We start from the raw sequence: 22038 nt of genomic DNA, 5'->3' as shown, positions 1-22038 counted from the left end.
TGTTGGGGAAACCTAGAGTTATTTCCCCTTCAGTAATAAACTTTAATGTCAAACCTCAACAGTAGTTAAAATAAGAAATTCAGAGTGATTTCCTGTGAGACCATTAAATGACAATTTTGTTAAAAAGCAGTAATACTTATGTCATTAGAGGTTTTAAAGCACACTAAAATACAGTATTTTATTATCATGTTAAGTTGAGGAGAGAAGTACTAAAAGATATATGCTTTAGATGTTTACAGTTGGAGCTTGAGAAAATGGTAAATGCTAATTGGAAGTTTATTTAATGGTCTGTTCATTTTTAAAGGCTTATCAAACATAATTAACATTAGTTTTTGAAGATTTATTTTAATGCTTTGTTATTGATCACATGTCATTAAACATTATTTTGTCCTAAATCTGTTCTATAATGAAATTTATGTAAGTACAAACATTTAAAAAAACCAATGAAGATGAAATAAAAAGAAGGTTATATTATGTTGATGTCAGTTGGGAGGACAGACCTTGAACAGTACCTATATTGTGTAATCAACTCCTCACAGTTATCAATTTGGACCTGAAACTTCATTGACTTGATGCACTAATATTGAGGTTATATATACAGCTGCTTTTACAGAACTCTTTGAGGATTTTGCCCTCATTTTCCAGACTGAATTAAGAACTAAGAAATTAGTCATTTTTCAACAAAATTTTTAAAAGATGGTACCTAATTTGTGTATGATCCCCCTTCAGATTTGATCCCTGATCCCTGAAACTTCATAGACAGAATGAAAACACATTGAAAATATGCACCTGCTATTAAAGAATTTCCCCCCATTTTTCGAGACTATAGAATTACGTAATTTATTGCCAAAAATTAAAAAAACTTCAAAAAGTTTGCCCATTTTGTTGATGATGTTCAACACCCGTTATGGAGTTGGAGTTGTATAAAGATTTGATCACCATTTTTTTGCATTTTATACTTTCATATTACATATTTAATTGATCATTGTAGACCATTCTTGTTACAAGTTACATAAGCAATAATAATAATGATATCGCTACACTAAGTGCAAGCTTTTGATTCAAAACTTAAAGTTTTTGTGGTTGTATTTTATTTTGAAATACAGCAGCATACTTGATTTTTACATTTCATTTAATTTTAATGTGTATTGGGACACAAATACTTCCTATCATATAGGAAGTAAACAGTAGCTGTATATATATGAAAACATTGTAAAGAGTTCTGCAATTGTCAGTGTAATAATGACTGCCAAAAACTAAGCCCATTTATCAGTCCAGTTATCAATAAAATTTAAAAAATTTAAAAAAAATTCAAACATATGCCACTTCTTGATCATGAAAAATCTTCTATCCAAGTTTTGTAACTTTCCATGAAGGTTTAACAAAGTTATTGATGTCCAAAAGTTAAATCCTGAAGAATGTTTGAAATTGTTTTATTAAAAATGACCACGTCTATTTTTCAGTAAAATACGAAAAAATAAAACAATAAATTTTCAAATTTTGCTTCAAATGTAACGTGTATCTTGTAATCATAAAAAATCTTCTGTCAAACTTTTTATAATTTTATGAAGAATTGACAAGTTATTGATGTCTTAAAAAATTTTTGAACCCAGAATATATTTAAATGATATGTGCAAAAATATCCCTTTTATCAGTAAAATACCCCAAAAAAAATAAAAAAATAAAAAAAAAATGTAAAATTTGCCACAGATGTTAAATCTTGTTCAAGAAGAAGCTAGTTTTGTCCAAGTTTCATAAAATTCTGTCCAAGTTTGATTAAACTGTAAACCTTAATAAGACTGAATCTAAATGTTACCTACAAAAAAGTTCAGTCGAATTATCACTAAAATACAAAAATATGTAAAAAAACTATTTTCAAACTTTTGCTCTGGAAAATGTCTTTGATCATTTAAGATGCTTCTGTCCAAGTTTAGTAAGATTCCATGTTGATTTGATAATACTATTTATGTCTAAAATAACTTGAACCACAGATTGTACCTAAATGTTGATGAGGACGATGGAATATATAGGTTATGTCTTTCGTCACACAAGAGTCAAAAATTAATTAACTAATAAATGGTATTCAATAAAAATTGATTTGAAATGAACTACTATTAACAGAAAAAAAATACTTATTCTTTAATAAGTTTGATGAATTATGAATTTCTGTAAAATTACTTGCTGGATTCATATTTTGAAATTGCTATTTCCACTTCAGTTCTGCTGCTTATTTTCACTTTGATTATGAGAGATGCCCACTTTCTTGGATAATTCAAGAAACAAACATCAGGATAAAAGAAAACTAGAAACCTCTTTGAGAATTGAGAAAGTATTAACGACTGATTTCAAAGTTAAATGGGAATTTCTATAAGAAAAAACAATTGGCTTCTTTTCAGTTTCTTGGACCAGTTATCACATTATTTTTGCATTTGTTTAGAATAACACATCTTGAAGATTGAAGAAATTGTTTTTTTATAATTGGAGTTTTATTTTAAAATATTTGAAAATAACCAAAACCACAAACATTTTTATGATAAAGTCAGATTTTCCAAAGTCATTTACTATTTATCTGTTAACCATAAGCTCCAGCACTTGCATGATAGACCAATTTTCTTTATGACTTTTATTCTCCACACCTGCTTTCTGTCAATGTAAGCTATAAGCCCATCAAGCAAGAAGTCAATTATTTGCTGAACTTTGATATCTTATGTATCAGACAAGGCCTGTTATTTCCAGCATAAAGGAATGAGTATTTAGGATAATAAGCCATGTGTTTTAAGTGCAAGTGGCAGGTGCATTCGATTCCAATTGATTGACAGTTTTCCTGTGGCAGGTTTGTGGTTCTTTCTGGCCACCCCGACTTCCTCCACCAATAAAAACTGCCCGCCAGGAAATGGCCAATAAGTGCTAAAAGTGGTGTTTAACACCAAAAATCAATAAAATCAATTTTAAGTTAAACATGGACTAAAATATGTTGTATGTATCTGGATCGCCCAATATGATTGAGATATTTCTGTATGTCAATAAGTCCCTAAATGGTTTTGCTTTAAGTTACCAAGCAACTGTAACAAACATATTTGTCACTATGACCTACATTTGCCATCCTATAGCCATGGTAAAATTGATTATTTTGTTTTAAATTGTGGACAAAATTGCTCTTTTAAAATTTCCATTTGGGAGCTTTCATGGGGGAAGTCCCCCGCAAATAGTGACAGTTGGCAGGTATGCCTAAGATATCTTTCATGATATATCAATGTTTCAAAATATATTTTACAATTACAATCGCTTTACATAGTACAACACAATCAATAACATTCGGGTCATCATGACATATACTTTATACTTGAACGACTTTGGTTAAAAATTTGTCTTTGTCTATTTCGACACAACCCATAGTGGTATATAAGCTAGGTTGACTCATACAGAGCAGCCAACATACCCACAACCTTTTAAACACTATGAGACTTCAATATCGTGTTTGAGCAATCCGTGTAAAATACAGATCCTGTGTCCAAGCTTTGTGTACAAGGATCTGACAACACTCCTTTTTACTTTCTGTTCTGTTAATTATTACATCATCCAATGAAATTTCAGCCTTCAAATTTTTGAAGGTGTGTATTAATTCGACAAATCCAGAGGATCCCTAAAGGTCTTAAAAACAGAAAGTAGAATGGAGCGTTTCAGATCCTTGTAAGCAAAACTTGGACACAGGATTTCTGTATTTTAATCAGATTGATACTTTTATCATGGTTCACAATTGGGTATGTTATATTCAGTGACATTCTAACACATTTATTCTTATATTTTAACTGTTCTTGGACATTTTCTTCAACATAGCCATTATTTTATGGTTGTCTAGATAATTGAAAATTTCTATTTAGATTTGATTTTGAAAGTTTGCTATTCTAATTACCCATAGCTCAAACAATTTTCCAGTGATATTCAGTCTTCAAAGATAGTTGTGATAACTGGTGTGTATAATTGTTTTTGTTAGTTGATTGTTGTTATTTACAGTCTGTCAAACAAGTAACAGAACAGATACATTAAACTTGATGAGGTAAGATTATGTTTATCTCATGTTTGTAACTCATCTGAAGAGCTTGTTAGTGCTTGTACCACCACACAATAGTCTTCCCTAGGATTCTTTTGGGAAAATACAAATTTAATGAAATTACGGAGCATTATACAGTGTTCTCCCCAGGCCCTTAAAGGACCGCGGGCCCGCGATGTATAATTTTTTCCCGTGGTGGTATCGTTCTTACCGCGATGTATAATTTTTCTCCGTGGTGCTAAAATTTTCAGTTAAAAAATCGTAAATCGTTAAAGTTTTAAACAACTTGTTAAATCTTTTCCGTGCGGTATAAAATTCCAGGTGCAATTTGACCAGTTCAAACCAGTTCAACACAGATTGTTTACACCACGTGATCGATTTACCTTATGAGGTTAACCTTGTTGATTGGATTTAATCGATGTAATTAACACTTGTAACATGATTCTTTTGTGTTTTAATTAAGAGTTCATAACTTTATGATCACAGATAACTATTTTATGGCTTCACTCTCCATCCAAGCACTGACCTGTGACAAGTCGGCAAATACTTTGTAGATCTTGTACACAAACAGTGTCTTGACCCGATAGGTACATTTTTTGTACATCATAATGGTGGCTCATTACGTATAATGGACAACTATACATTTCCCAATTCTTATATTATAGTATTATATGTCTCTGATTAAACCATGGCCAATATTATCTTTAATTATGACCTAGTTATTGCATGATAGTCGGGTTTCAAACTAGTATCTGTCTGTACATATCACATGACCCAGTTAGTTCGCTTCGAATATTCAAGTTTATTTACAATTAATTGCAATCTATTATATTTTATAAATAAAATGCATGACTGTACCTTCAAACTGGAAATCTATATCCATGATTAATAAATAACAGAAGTAATCTTGCAAATTTTATCCGTAAGCACATGTTAAATCTATTTATATCTACTTCCTGTCATTTAGGCGGGAAATAGGGAGACTTAGTTGTTGACATTGAATATGGTTACTTATAGATCTATAGACCAAAGATAAATTTATAGATTTAGGAATTCTTTTTAAATGGTTTATGACAAATAAAGATTTAGATTTTAGGGCAGTGTTAAGTCTGTATCTATGTTTGATTATCACCAAAGACAAGAAAGGTTAATATTTACATGAAATCTATTGCAAAATGTTCTAAAAAAAGAAAATCTAAGATAGAAACTGGTTCAAATAATAAAACAATATTTGCAATTGTTCTTGTTAATTTTATATCTTCTTATGACAGGAATCCTTTCACATTCAACAACTTTTTTTCTAGAAACTAGAATGTTTTTTAAATTGAAAATTTTTGTTCTCTTTTGAATGATATTTTATTTTTATTGATTTTGGATTTTATAAAAGATTTAATTACTTTAAATTCAGATGAATATTTTATTATGAATCATAATCTATTTATTTAAAAAAATATTAAAGTATACAAACTGTTTTTTTATTTACTTCTTTTTTACCAATAATTTTCTGAATCAATGTCTACATAACACAGTACCAGAGTGTTAAAACAAAACAAGAGACATAAAAACTACAGTAACTAGAGCTAAACGACGCGACGCGACACAACTGATTGCATGAAATATTTCACCAAGAAGTCCACACGCGTTACCCTGGTGCTATCCAAAAATCCTGGGGAGAACACTGTTATAGACTATTTTAAACTAAGTTTGTGCCCACCTTTTCCCTCAAGATATCAGAATCATATCGGTTGACCCATCTGGAATTACTATACTATTAATTAATAATAATTGAAATATTAAAAGATATTAGTGAAACGATATTGGGAGAGTCCTCTTATTTATTTAGTACTTTAAAAGTTTTTGAGACTGTACTTGTGAAGGAATCTATGTGAACAGTTGGCAGAACCAGTAGTCTGGTAAATGGCTCTTATAAAGCATTTATGATTAGCCAAAAGAAGTCTTCTGTTGTTTGTCTTGCATTCTATCAGATTTGATCGATTATGAGAGAGAAGTATATGTTGGAGACTTTTTACAGCATTGACTTATTGTAAAAAGCTTAATATTTCAAGGGGAAGTGGAGAACTAGAAAATCCAAATTTTGTCTTTTAAAATTGTTCTTTCCAATTTACTTCTGATATAAAAAATGTTGTCTTTGACCTCATTTTCAGAGTTCAAAGACTTACTGAAATCAGAGTTTTCATGATAAGGTGAGTTTCTCATCTGTATTTGGTCTATGGAATCATAATGTAGGAATATTCATCTGCAGGAGTCTCAATCCGACCCTGACATCTGACAAGAGACCCTAGCTGACTCTGACATCTGATAGGAGTCCCTAGCTGACCCTGACATCTGACAGGAGTCCCTAGCTGACCCAGATATCTGACAGGAGTCCCTAGCTGACCCTGACATCTGACAGGAGTCCCTAGCTGACCCTGACATCTGACAGGAGTCCCTAGCTGACGGCTTGACATTTTTTGCATGGTACTTTGAAAACATGACAATAATAAATGTACTATACTTTCAGGATAAACTGAGTTTTCAGTTGCTGTTAGTAATATGTCAACTATATTAAGTCAGTATTATTGTTGTACATGTTCATCAGACAGGCCTCACCTGACCTTTGGTGTTTTCATTGTGTAATAAACAGTGATTAGTTGTCTTATTTCATCCAATAACTGACAGAAGATGATAATATTTGGTGTACAGAATCTTTGTTAGGTGTACATTTTTGTTTGACTTAACTTTGACCTCGTCTTCATGGTTCATTTATTAACATTAAGTTTTCGTGATTTGGATGATTTTCTCAGTTACTGTGAGTATTAGGTAAACTATATGTGATCTAAAGAATCATTGTAGGATATACTTGTCTTGTCTGACATGATGAACTTACCCTTATCTCATTTGAATGCATTCATTGATCAAACATTAAGATTTGTGCTATGGTCAGTTTTTCAGTGGCCATGAGAAAAAGGTGAGCTATATTTGGTCTTTAGAGGCATTGTAAATTGTTCATGTCTATCTGACATAGTTCACTTGATCTTGACATTAATTTCAGGGTTCATTGATCATTAATTTTCTTGCTAATGGGTTACAGTTTTGCAACTACTCAAAGTATATTTACTTTTAAAGAACTACTTAAGGTTTGTTTTCTCTCTCTGTCAGAGTTTTTCTCTTTGTTCACTGATCAATGTTGAGATTCTTTAATACATGTAGTTATAGACCCTTATCTCAAAATAAAGTTATTCATTTATAATCATGCAGGCAAAACATTTCAGAATGTCCGCTCTTGTCAAAATGTACAATTGATATGAATAAAAAGAGATATAGGTTATACATCATTGTGACAGCCAAACAACACCATAAAAAAAAAAAAAATCAAATAAAGTATACATTTGATGAAAGATTGCCTTAATTTCAATACAAATTTTCATCTCATCTTCTCATTGCCTCTTTTCTAAGGTTTGTGTTTGTCTGAAATACATATTTGATGCTCTGAGTCGCAGATGTTTCATACTTATTTGACCAATTTGTGATCTAATTGCATTAGATGATCTAAGCTAGGAGTTCCCAGTAGAAAAAAAAAACACCTAATGGCAATGCCTTCATTATAAAACTTGAAAGAATATCTGTTTTATTGAGTTAGCAATGATATACATGAGACTTTTCATTAAAGAAATTGTTGAAAAAGTATGGTTGGTTATTGTTAAGTCTAACCAATCAATGCTTATTTGTCAATTATAGACATGTTTTTATATCACTTATGGACATTTTCCTATCTTGATGACATTCTAACCTTATCGTTATTCCCCATTGATGTCGTTTTTATTCACGATTATTTGTTCCCTAGTATAAAATCAAATTTGGTAATCCACTAGATTTCAATATACTGTCTTGTTTAGTGTCATTCAACCTGGGATTTAATTTTCTTCATTTTACTCCCAATGGCCAACGGAATAGTGTCATGTATTTCAAGGAGTTAATTTCTTTATTTGGAAACGTTTAGTTGCATATTGGTTAGAAAGGAAATAACAAAATACTTGGAACTTGATTGACGGTGAAAGTTTGCATTGGCTTAGATTAGGTCGTGTAATGTCTTTTTATCAGCGTTAGCAATCTTTATCAATTATTGACGAACAATAGAATCGTATCGTTTGATATCGTCAGTACAATCAAGTCTCATTTTTACTACATTGGAATGCAGTGATGTGAACAAGAGCTGATTTAGTGAGAGAGGATTGTTTTTAAAAGTGATTAAGATTTCTTCATCCTTGAACAATTTTTTAACCTTATATAATTGTTACAGATAATGGCTATAGGATTCTAACAGAGAAGAGAAAAAAAGAAATATAAGGTCAGTCAATTTTGTTCACCTTTTATTATTTTTTCAGCTTTATTTCATAATGAAAAAATGAAATAAGATTGAAATATTGCTTGCCTTCATGACATTTTATTACAGAATTGAAAAAAGTTATGAAATTTTAACTGATGAATTTGATTTGAATGCAATATAGATTATTGATTTTAGCATGGAACAAGCCTAAAATTGACAGTATGATTATATTGTATGTAATGGTGAATGTTGCAATTTTGAATTCTAGAACAGTAATTAGGAACAAAGTAAATATGTATTGAATATAAGAAACCATTGATTTATAATCCTATGTACCTATTGAGAAGCCAATTTAAGTAAGAGATAATTTGCACTAAAGCTAAGGATAAAATACATACTGGCTACTATATATCAATTCATAATTTCTTTTGAAAAAAGATATTGGTTAATACAAGAATTACAAATGTTTCATTTGAGAACATAAAACATTTACAACAGCAATCGTTATGTTTTAACTGGTTCTCTTTCACAAGGTTAGGATTGAGTAAAAGAGAGAAAACACTGATACAAGAGGTCCTTATAAACACAAAAGCTCCAATGGACCTTTCCTTAGTTGAAGCCATATAAATTATGTGTATCAGAAGACAAAATTATAACAAATAAAAAGTAGGTAATGCCAAAACAGTTTATAGAAGTTTGTTGAAACATGATGATTTATTAAGATCAAAATTACTCCTGAGAAGCAACAAACAATTTACCATTGTTTTGCTGGAACAGTTTTGGTGTCAACAGAAAATTACAATATTTAAAAGAAAACTTTTGAAACATTTTAAGAATAATTGATTCCTGCCAAAAATTGATAAACATATATATATTTATGAGAAGACATGATGTCAATGAGACAGCAAACCAATGTTAAGGTAGATGGAGGGTTTAAATTGAAATATTTAGAAGTTTTTAAATTTGTCAATTTAAAATGTAGTTTATTATCATGCTTTTTTCAAAAATATAAAAAGTACAGGTCACGTAGCTTTTTTTCAAGCTACAGGTTATGCAAAATTGTCAGGTTTTGAATAGATTATACAAGAAAAACTCAATTTTGTCAATTGTGTGATAGAAAGAAAACTAAACGATAGAACTTTAAGATAAAATATGAGAAGATAAATCTTATTAAAATAAAAATTTGTGTCACTGAACACGTTTTCTTGTCACAAATCAAAAAAAGGAAAATTCCTAACACATTCCTATATTAAAGTTACTTAATCGGAGTTATCTCCCCTTTTATGACAAAGTTGAAAAAAATTAAATAAAACAAAAAATATACTGTATTTGTAAAAACAGTAAAAAACAAATAAGATAAATCGCATAATCTTTTTCATTTAAATGTTAAGTCTTTCAAATGAACTATATTCCTTTCTCAAAATTTGCACATTTCATTAAAGATCCAGACTGATAGTTTTCTGCTATTTTACAATCAAAAATGGCGGAATACGTCCAAACTACATTTAAAAAAATCATCTTGAAAAAAATAAAGATCAACTTATGGTCTTCAACAATAGATAAGTGTCAATATTTTAATGGTTATGTATGAGTTTGTATTTTGTAAATAGAAATAACAGGTTGTTAACCTGATTACAGGAATTTTAAGAGAACATTTGAAAATTTAATATTTGTTGAATGTTTATGTGAAGATGTTATAATGATAGTGAACAGTTAGTTTGATCTGCTCAGCTGCTGTCTAATTTTCAGGCAGTTGGATTTTTAAACTTCTTAAATATGTTGTTACATGAAACTGTAATTATTTAGATTTATTCAAGATTTAAACAATAATAACAATTTCACAGTATTCTTGTTAGAAATTTGTTTCTGCAAAATTTATAATGGTTGCATGTAATGTACATTCTTCTGAAAAATAATCGAAGTTATGAATATTTAAACAGAAATTGAAATTGTATACTACATAAACACTTTGATTTGACTTTTCCTTTGATATTATTGATAGCATTGAATCTATAATTTTATATTAAACTGATCTACAATGAGTGTGTTCCCCTGGTACGTCTTTGTCTATAAGTTTCCGTGACTACAGATAATTGAAGTATTACAAGTCTAACCATAAAAAGTATCTATTGATGATTGAACTGTCAATCAGAGGGTATCATATCTGAGATATGTCCATTGTTTTCAGACAAAAAATAATAATTCAAGAGATCATACTGAATCATATCTCGATTGTATACTCCCATTGTGTGATTTTTCTATATTTGTTGTGTTGAGAAACAAAAAACTTTTCATTCTTGAAATGAAATTGCTTTTAAATTGAGTTGCTGTCTTTTTATGACTTGTAAGGTAGTTTTGTTTGGGGTTTCATGGCCGATATGATATATCAAAAGTAAATTATGAAAGGATATACAATAATAGGGCTGTCATTCATGTTGCATCTGTGATTTGTCTAATGAGTCTCAGAAGATTCTGATATGCTTCTTGACGTTTGATTAGGGCAGTAGATAATGTGAGTTCTTTACTTGCCACTTATAGATGAATAAAAATCTATTTTTAGGCTGAGATACACCAAAAGTTTCTGTATTTGGATAATGCTGATCAACAAAAAAAGAGTTAGAATTATGATGATTTCACTCTTTATAAGTTAAGACTGAAGATTTAAAAGTCCAAAAACTAAAAATAGATAATGACAGTTTAAGCCAACTACTATAAAAAGAAATTCCGAAAATACTGTTTAAGTTCAAAAGTAATCTATTTATTGGTTAATGAATCATATGTTATTGTATACAAAAACATGTGACATCTCGACAGATCTTTTTGAAAAAGACAAATCAGACATTGTAAAACTACTACTCTGATTGAAACAAAAAATTCTTTGAGACTGACATCATCAAGATGCTTGAATTTTTTTTATTGACAATATATTAAAATGTTACCCTAGGAATAATTATAATTTTCAACAAACAAACAGCAGTTTTGTGTGCCCCACTTTTTAACGAATTGTTATACCCCACTCAACGAGTTGCGGAGGGTATAATGTTTTTGACCCGTTCGTCCGTCTGTCAGTCTGTCAGTCCGTCAGTCCGTCAGTCCTGTTTCATGTCATCGCAACTCCTCTCAAACCACACAACAGAATTTCACGAAACCTTTTTAGATAATAAGGACATACTATGTAGTTGTGCATATCGACAGGAAATTACAATTCAATTTTTTTTCTAGGAGTTACGCCCCTTTGAACTTATTTACTTTAATGTACTACTGCAACAGTTTGTCATCTCAACTCCTCTGAAACCACACAACAAAATTTCATGAAACTTTGTAGATAATAAGGACATACTACATAGATGTGCATATCGACAGGAAGTTACGATTCAATTTTTTTTCCAGGAGTTACGCCCCTTTGAACTTATTTACTTTAATGTACTACTGCAACAGTTTGTCATCTCAACTCCTCTGAAACCACACAACAAAATTTCATGAATCTTTGTAGATAATAAGGACATACTATGTAGATGTGCATATCGACAGGAAATTACGATTCCATTTTTTTTCCAGGAGTTACGCCCCTTTGAACTTATTTGCCCAATAAACTACTGCAACCTTTTGTCATCGCAACTCCTCTGAAACCACATAACAGAATTTCATGAAACCTTTTCAGATAATAAGGACATACTACGTAGATGTGCATATCGACATGAAATTACGATTCCATTTTTTTTCTAGGAGTTATGCCCCTTTGAACTTATTTGCTTCAATATACTTCTGCAACAGTTTGTCATCACAACTCCTCTGAAACCACATAAGAGAATTTCATGAAACCTTTTCAGATAATAAGGACATACTAGGTAGATGTGCATATCGACAGGAAATTATGATTCAAATTTTTTTCTAGGAGTTACGCCCCTTTGAACTTATTTGCTTCAATATACCTCTGCAACAGTTTGTCATCGCAACTCCTCTGAAACCACACAACAGAATTTCATGAAACTTTGTAGATAATAAGGACATACTATGTAGATGTGCATATCGACAGGAAATTATGATTCAATTTTTTTTTCTTATACAAAATTTTTTTTTCTTACAGTTATTTTATTTCTCCAGTGACAATGTGGGGACGTGGGGTATGTGAGCGCGCTCACTAAGGTTCTTTAATTCCTTTATTTATATGAGGCAAATGTCAAACAGGCGCTTCTCAGGAAGAATGAAAAGATGCTAGCCATATCCTTTAACTTCACGTTCTGCTATATGCATGATGTTCTAGCACTAAATAATTCAAAGTTAGACACAGTGCCTCATATCTTGAGCTACATCTAGTAATTGACAATTAGGGTCAGTTGAGAACAGTACTTCATGACAAAAGGGATGATTTTAGCTTTCTGATTGTGAGCTTTCCATTCCTATATAGCAATTTTCCAGCAGCGCCTGCATATGGGGCTTGTGTTTCCTAACATAATTTCCGTGATAGAGAGTTGCTGCTGGCTTAAGCTATTGAAACAAGGGTTCCAATTGGTAAGTTAACGTTGAAGTCATCCTTCCAGAGTTACCGAAACGATCATGATGAGTTGCTTGTCCTCTATGGAATATATGTGTTACAGATGACCCCTGATATGTCCTACTAGTAATTGTAACTCCAATCCTGTCCTCTGTTCCTTGATTGTGACATCACTGGATGAGACTTGTCACTGAATTTGTATTTCCCATGTGTTGCACATTGGTGCCGCTATTGTAGCAGAAGCTGTTTATCATTTCAGAGCACCTGAGATTATCCCCAGTTTTTTGGTGGGGGTAAGGATTACAGAGTCTATAGTTTTTTATGTAGTATTTCGTGAAAATGTTTTTTATTTTTGTTGTCTTTTGTTTTGTAATCCCTTGAAAACTCAAAGACATTTGAAAACCTTAACTCCCACCATAACAAGGCTACCCTTATTACTACAAACAGAAAAGTTGTCAAAAAATTTAATGAAAAAACTCAGGAATATACTGTAAAGGACAAAATGATCCAAACTGATGGAATAGAATTTATTTATTTTTTAGTTTTAGTAGATAACCTTAATTGTCATCAATGGCATCAATTTATATTTTTTACTATTGATAAATTGAACATGGCAGAAAGGCCTCAGAGAAGAGGGGGTTGGATAGAAAACAAACACTGGTAATTACAAAGGAAGTATGCTGGAACCACCAAATAATGATTTAATGGTACAATCTTGTAGGGAAATATGTTACCAAATACATGTTCACCAAATTAACCCAAACTATCAAATTTGATTTATAACATACTAAAATGTACATCAGAGTTACAAAAGTTCCGTAAGGAACAATAAATGATGCATGGAATTCTAATTTGACTTGACCTCAAAATTACTGAATTTAGCATGTGACCCTGATATGAACATAAATAGATAAATATAGACAGCACATGCAATAGTATAATGACAATTTTTCTGTTTGATTTCATATCATAGATAAAAAAAAAATTAATGAATTTTTTACGTGCTGAATGATAGAATCAGTAACTAAAATCAGTGTATCAAGTCAGGAATATGACAGTTGTTTTCCATTCATTTGATGTGTTTGAGCTTGTGATTTTGCCATTTGTTAAGGGACTTTCCGTTTTGAATTTTCCTTGGAGTTTGGTATTTTTGTTTTTTTGTTTTTTTCTCCTAGTTTCACTTTTTCAGCTGACATTCTTTTCAATAACTGAACATAGTAAGCACATGCACAGCCACCTCTAACTGAGGTCACATCAGTTGGCATGCATATTCCAATGGGTTCAAATTATTGTCTTGCATCTCTATTGTAATCTGTCAAGCTTGCTTTTGCCAAATGCATGTTGCTGAAATATCTGTTTTGTCTCAGAATTATTGTTCAACATGCTCTTTGGTTCTTTCTTACATTACAACTATGGATTCCAGTGGAATCTGACTATTGTAAAGTCAGAAATTATTGTGAGGTTTTTATTAATGTGAATAATGCGACTGGATGAGTATCGCAATAATAAGAGCTCGCATTCTGATAACTGATATATAGACTGGTATGCACTTTTTTGAAATCGCAATAATAAAACTCGCATTTTTGTCCATTCTTGAAAAATCGCAATAATAAATGCACACAATAATATCTGAATTTACAGTATCTTGCTTTGGCCAAATGTTGCTGAAATATCTCTTCTGGTTCAGAGTTATTGCACACCTAAGATCATTGTTGTGAAACATTTCCCTGTATTTCAAGCATTGCTCAGGCACCTTTGGGCCTCTAATTTACATTGCAATTAACTTTATCATTCAAATGTTGAAATTTCTACGATTGGATCAAGTTGACAAAAGTTGATTAGAAACAGATGACATAATATTATTTTGTTTTGATAATCTCACAGTGCTTTATTAGACTCACATGGAAGTTTGTTGCAAGAAAATGGAAGAAATTACATTTAAGAAATATTTGTTGATTTAATAAAAGATCACAACATTATTTTTTTTATGATGAATGACTTCCTTAAAGTGCAGAAAGCTAATTTTGAAAGTTAATATAATATATTGCTAAATTCTATCTTACTAGTAATAAGAAATGAATAAGGACAGTGTTGAGGCCATTGAAAATTAAACTTTTGATTCTTATCCTTTCATTTAGTTTATTCATATTCATATTTTATGTAATATTATCAAGTTGCAAAATTCCTGAAAATTCATAGCAAAATTTGTGTCAAATCAGAAAAAAGATTTAAAAAAAAACTGTCTTCAATTCCCATGCCCCAGGGGATTAGAGTTAAGAATCTAAAAATAAATCTTTATTTTTTGAAAACTTCAAAGGAATTCAAACTTGGCCCATAATATGATTAATATCGTCTTGGCTTTCAGCTGTCCCAGCATCAACATTTCTGTTTACGGATAGATTATTTCAAGCCACAAGGAATGTCTGTACGAAACATGTCCTTATATATAATACCCCATAGGAATAGGAAGATACCTTTTGATTGTATGGTCAATAGGTCAAAGGTCAAGATAACAGCAACAATTGATGGAATAAAATTTTGGTTACCACAATTTGAACCTTTTTTCAAACTTAAACAAATTTGATTTGGAATGCATCACAAGATTGCAAACACCATTTCTGAAATTGGGGCTACACTTTGGTTTTGATATTTTCGTTTGTCTAACCTTCACCAAACATATCCATTGTCTACAGAAACTATTATAGATACAGAGATATTGTAAATAGCAAAGATGTTAAGCCCAATCAGATCTACAAATAAGTCAAACATGGCCAAAATTGTCAACAGGCTCCTTTTTGGAGTTATTGCCCCTGAATGACCATTTTTACCCTTTTTATGGATTTTTTGCAGATAAGAAATAGATAGACAGCAACATTACAAAGCAAAAATATTTAGCACAATAACATCTACAAATCAGTTTTCATGTCTGAAATTGTCAACCTACTCCTTACAGAAATTATTCCCCTGAATGATGATTTTTATCCATTTTATTCATGTTTAGCTCACCTGGCCCATAGGGCCAAGTGAGCTTTCCTAATCACTTGGCGTCCGTTGTCAGTCGTCATTGGCGTATCTGGTTTAAAAAATGTGTCCAATGACCCTGCCTGCCAACCAAGATGGCCGACATGGCTAAAAAAAGAACATAGAGGTAAAATGCAAGTTTTGTCTATTATTTTGAAAACTGTTATAGATAGAGAAAATCAGACGGGAAGCATAAATGTTCAGAATGTTGAGCTCTACCAATTATCCAGGTTTAAGTTATAGGATTTTTTTATTGCCATTAATGTAGTTTTTTTTCAAAAGCTTTGATAGATAGGTATATAGACTGTAAACTGTAAACTGTAAAAAAAAAAAAAAAAGGGGCCATCATGCAATGGAAGACCTACAAAAATGCTACAAAATAAGTGAACATAAGTGATTGCAATAAAAAACAAACACCATCAAAATGGCATATTTCTTTATCAGGTGAGCGATTCTTGTTTATTTTACTAATTAATTTTTTAGGGTTGGTACTGGTAGGCCAAATCCCCTTCTCTAAAAGCCTTAGTCTGACAGTATAGGTTGCATGTTAGGAATTGCTATTCATCATGATAATGCAGAGACCTCATCCAATTAAGAAGTCTGTCCAATTTAATAAATACAACTATTTTCTATTTTGACCTAATCTTACTATATAAAGATCTATAAATTTTGTAAAAGCTATTTATGATGAAGGAGTGTTACTTAAACTTAAATTATGCATACTGTAAATGATTTGATAATGATTTACAAAGCTGATATACCTTAATACAGATTTAGTGTGAATTTGTACCACCCTATCAAAACCAGAGTACTGCTATTTACAGCTGTAACTTCTTCCTAATGGCTCTCCTCCATATCTTTATTTATGCCGTTCTTTTACATTGACACTTTTTAACTCAATTTGGTTACTAAATTGAAAACTTTTATAAAAATAAATTGACTGCAATGATAAACTTGCATTCTTGCAAATACAATTATGATTTAAAAATATAACGCAGGAAAAATTTGATAATAGTATTAAAATTGATGGGCAAAAGCCATTTATGTAGGCTTGAATTACTATTCCAAGTTGGATTCAAATTTTTAAACAGATTTATCCTGACAAACCACATGGGAATCTATTTTGCATTAGCCTCCACATCATTGTCAAGCATAATTTTTCATTTTAAAAAATGTTGTCTGACAGAATTTGTTTCAGTGGTATTAACTCTAATCCAGAGAAACACTTAGTGATTTATACTTTATCTTTTATCGCTAGAAAATTAAAACGGGCTTACACTTTCATCTGTTTTTGTGTCAGTTTGATAAATTTTTTGGTTCATAAACCTGATTATAAAAGCCAAATCCCCTTCTCTAAAAGCCTTAGTCTGACAGTATAGGTTGCATGTAGAATTGCTATTCATCATGATAATACAGAGACCTCATCCAATTAAGAAGTCTGTCCAATATAAAAAAGTGTTAAATCCTTATAAAATGCTTGTTGAAAGGCACTTGGTTGGTTTCCTACTTTACAAAAAAAATATTTTAATGAATGAAAAATTACAGATTTAATGAGGATTTCAGTGAATTGAATGCAGCCATGTATATGGCTTTCTTACAAATTGAATTCTTAGAATTGAGGAATAAAGTCAATCCCATCAATAATATTTAAGTTTAGGATTTCAAAATACAATTTGCATTGTAAGACATATATACAAAAGCATTCATCAAAAGTTTATACAATGTAAAAATATACAGAGATGTGAGGAATAGCTCTTTTATATTAAATGCAAAATCTAAAGTTATTATTGAGCAATCATTTGTAACTTTGATAACAATGAAATCAACTTTGATCTCTGAATAACATGACACAAAGGTTATACCTCAATGATACAGCAACCCAGTGACTAAATTTAACCAATAGAACATCTAGAGGTCATCATACAGTAATCAATCATTAACTGGTGTCTGTACAATATGTCAACATCTAGATCATTGCAAAGCGACACATGTTTTGAACAAATTAAGCAGAAACTATCTTATGTTTTGCCATGGACACAAAATTCTCCAATTAACAAAAAATTAAGATATGACAAGTTTTAAGAAAACTAATGGTGAGGTTTGGATAGACTTGCTATAATTCCCTTTCTTTTATTTATTTCTTTCTTACTAATTTATATGTTTACTGAAAACTGCCAGTACAATGATTGCCCTTGGAGAAGATGTCCGTATAATGGTAATCTCTTAGTTATAGCAGTAAAATTGTTAAAGGGGCAAAATTGAAAAAAAATAAAATAAGGAAGGGACATGTAACAAGTCTAATGTTCGGACTGACACCTGCATATGTGGCAGGGAAAGTTTAGAATAAATTGTGAGCCTCAATAGGATAGAAAGACAAGCCATAGAAAATATGATGTAATTAAATTTAATCTTTTTAAATTCAATATTATGTTTTTGCTAAAGCTGCATTTGTCTTATCCATCTGAACTATTCTGAATAGAACTCATAACTTTTAGTCTATCAATCCTCTGTAAGTAATGAACAAGTTGGTGTGAGATTTTCTGTGGGAATTTTCCATCTAATTAATGTGCTACATGTCACTTATTGGTGTGATGTCAGTCTGAAATGGCAGAGTTTTAGGAAGTAATGGTTCTATTTCAACTGAAGCAATGGAAAAACTAATAGCAGTATATTCATTTTACGTTAAGTAGACAACAATAATGACGATTTAAAAAGATAAAGGAGATTGGAATGAAAAATTTGCATGTGACATTAATTTCTTTTGAAACACCAGATTCATTATTGCTTTATGTAAAAAGATACAACCAACTGACTCTTTAGCCATCAATAACAGATTAAGGTAATGTAAACAATTACACATTTTACTGAAATTGGCTGCCACAATATAGGCCATAGTGCTGAAAGTGGCATTAAACACAAAAAATAAATGATTGTTCAGAGTCTTAAGTTCTTATTAAAGTAATCATTATAAACCTTAACAAGCTCTAAATCTTCCTGTTTCTAAAAGTTGTCAATAAGTTTAACAGAGCCTACCACAAAAATCTTCTTTCAACACTATCATTAAAAGAACTAAAACACTACAATTAAAAAAAGAAAACCAGTAGCCATTTGTTGGTTATAATCAGTAATGTCCTTGCTTTTTTCTTCACTACTAAAGAATATTTTTCTGATCATGATACACATTAGATGCATCACAGAAAATACAAACTCCTACAAGTTAAGTGACAGAGCCATTATTTTTCAGTAGAACATTCTGTGATACACAGACTAGCTGAGTAAATTAATAGCATCATTTGGTCACCCATCAAAACCATATGACTTCCTTTTATAGATAATTTTTCAATGGATTTTCTCATCACCAAATAAATTTCTGATGCTGCTGTTTATCTGCTATCTTCTACGGACATAACTTAAATAAAGTCGAGACTATTTTTACTGGTAAATAGTTGTTTGGCAGATGTTTTTGGTGTAATAAGAGCAATTAAGGAAAAATTGTCTTCAGGAAAAATTTTCAGTGACATTTAACATGAATCTTGTCTCAGACGACTGACCATTTTTTCATTACAAAAACAATTATAAATTGTAACGCAGGCTGCTCTGTTATAGGTTAATTTAGTGGTTTATATAGTAATCAGAGACAATCAGATTATATCACAAAGTCAAGACTTTTATCAGTTAAGTAACTTTAAGTTATAATTAATTCATGTTTGGTTCAAACAGTTAAAAACAAGTACAAGAAAAGAGCAAAATTTGGTTGCAAATATAAATAAGAAGATGTGGTATGAGTGCCAATGAGACAACTATCCATCCAAGTCACAATGTTTAAAAAGTAAACAATTATAGGTCAAAGTACGGCCTTCAACACAGAGCCTTGGCTCACATCAAACAGCAAGCTATAAAGGGTCCCAAAAAGACTAGTGTAAAACAATTCAAACTGGAAAAACAATGGTCTAATCTATATAAAAAATTTGTAAGGGTTCTGCGGAACTCAGTGTCTTGCCTACTTTTGCTGCTAGTCACAGGCTCAACAAAAATGGGGAAAAAATTATTAAAAATTTTCTTATAGATACTATCTTTTGATTGTAAGAAGCTTCTGTCCAAGTTTGGTAAAAATCCAGAATGGTTTATGAATCTAATAAATGTTTTAAAAACTATAACTACAGACTGTATGTAATGTTAACAGGAAGAAAAACTTAAGTCCATTTATAAGTAATATACGGAAAAACAGGAAATATATTTTTACAAAATTTCCTTATAGATACTAGCTTTTGATCATAAAAAAGCTTCCGTCCAAGTTTGGTACAAATCCAGGATAGTTTAAGAAAGTTATTAAAATTTTCACGACAGAGTGAATGTAATGTTAACTGGCAGAAAAACTAAGTCCATTTATAAGTAAAATTCGAAAAAACAGGATTTTTTTTTTACAAAATGTACTTCTATGATCATAAACAAGCTTCTGTCCAAGTTCGGTAGAAACCCAGGATAGTTTAAGAAAGTTATTAAATTTCAAAAACCACAGAGTGAATATTTGTGGATGCCGCCGCTGACGACGACAACGCCAACGACGGAATGTAGGATCGTTTTGTCTCGCTTTTGTGACAAAAGTTGCAGGCTCGACAAAAATGAGAAACAAGAAACACTTATGAACCACACCAACAAACGACAACCACTGAACAACAGGCTCTTGACTTAGGACAGGTGCATAAAAATGCAGCGGGCTTAAACGTTTTTAACAGGTGCCAACCTTCACCCTAACCTGAAACAGTGGCATAACATTACAACATAAAAGACACGCAATAAAATATCAATTGAAATGTTGTCTTTTGTCCTCCTTGATATGACTACCGTACTTGACGGAAAATAAAACGCACCCCTAAATAAGGCGCAGGGCCATTTTTTAGGGGAAGAAGTGTTTTTGTCCTCACATAAAACGCACCTGAATATTAGAAATGGTAAAAATGTCAGTCTTTAAATTTCTTTTGCCAAAACAAAGATCACTATCATTTAATCACTAATATGGTTTTGTGATGCATGTACCAGTACATAACAAGTTCTGTACGTCTGTATAAGCAATTTTGGTTTCAATATATTTTTTAAACAATTCTGATTAAATAAATTTGCCTCTGGATGCTGTTTTTTTTTTAGTAATCAACAACCAATCAATCATTAAATGAATAGCACTGACCATTAAGTATTGAAACAAGAATTACATTTATGAACTAATATGTAGATCTATGGTCAAGTGAAATAAAGCAACTGTTAACCTGGAGGCAGTTTTGTGATAACTTACAAACGTTTTACAAGCTATGAGTTTTTTTTATCTTCTTTCCTTTTGGCCATGGTGATATCTATCCCTTTACATATGATTAAGATTGCCCCTTGATATCGTCTAATTTTATATGCCCGTTTACGAACGTATTATGGTATACCTTTGCCTGTCCATCCGTCTGTCAGTCATCAAAATGTCGGACAATAACTCCAAAATGATTTAACCAATTTGCATGAAATTTTGGTGAATTGTTTATATATATTGACGTGAGCTCCCTTTCAATTTTTATAAATTTTAGATTTTACGTTTCTGAGTTATGGGATTTTATTCATTAAAAAAGTGGGATTTTCCAGTTTTTGGGCAATAACTCAAAAGTGCTTTGAGCAGTTTTCATGAAACTTTGGTGAATTGTTTATATCTATTGACGTAAGCTCTCTTCGATTTGATAAAATTTTTTTACATATCTGAGTTATGGGATTTTATTCATAAAAAAAGTGGGATTTTCCAGTTTTTGGACAATAGCTCAAAAGTGCTTAGGTCAGTTTAAGGGGAACCACTAGTGGTAGGTCAGTGATATTTGGCAAGTATTGGCACATCTATTACCCTGAAGATTTGTAGGATGCCTTTATACTTTATAATCTCCTTCATGGTCTTTTGACTTTGATACTTTTGCCTTGGTATACAAATTAAAGTTGTTGATTTAGTCTGTTTAAAGGGAACCACGAAAAATCATCTCCTCTAGCCACAACCATCCTTGGGGTATCAAGTTTGAAAAATTAATTGGTTGATCCACTTGACCAACCAATACCTGACCACCAATGCTGAAAATAGAACATAGGGGTAAAATGCAAGTATTTTCTATTCTTTTGAAAATC

The 22038-nt window shown here is 31.1% G+C and overlaps 1 protein-coding gene across 1 annotated transcript in view; it reads left to right on the top strand.

Moving 5' to 3' along the window:
- LOC127725832 (suppressor of lurcher protein 1-like) overlaps positions 1-22038 on the top strand; it is a 202508-nt gene that overhangs the window by 2606 nt on the left and 177864 nt on the right. Inside the window, exons 2-3 of the mRNA XM_052233143.1 lie at positions 4015-4057; positions 8352-8399. The gene's annotated coding sequence lies outside the window, so the exon portion shown is untranslated. The remainder of the gene's footprint in view (positions 1-4014; positions 4058-8351; positions 8400-22038) is intronic.

Source organism: Mytilus californianus, unplaced genomic scaffold (genome assembly GCF_021869535.1).
Source record: "Mytilus californianus isolate M0D057914Y unplaced genomic scaffold, xbMytCali1.0.p SCAF_15, whole genome shotgun sequence".
In the NCBI taxonomy this organism is placed as follows: domain Eukaryota; kingdom Metazoa; phylum Mollusca; class Bivalvia; order Mytilida; family Mytilidae; genus Mytilus; species Mytilus californianus.
This window is presented reverse-complemented; position numbering and strand designations above follow the sequence as displayed.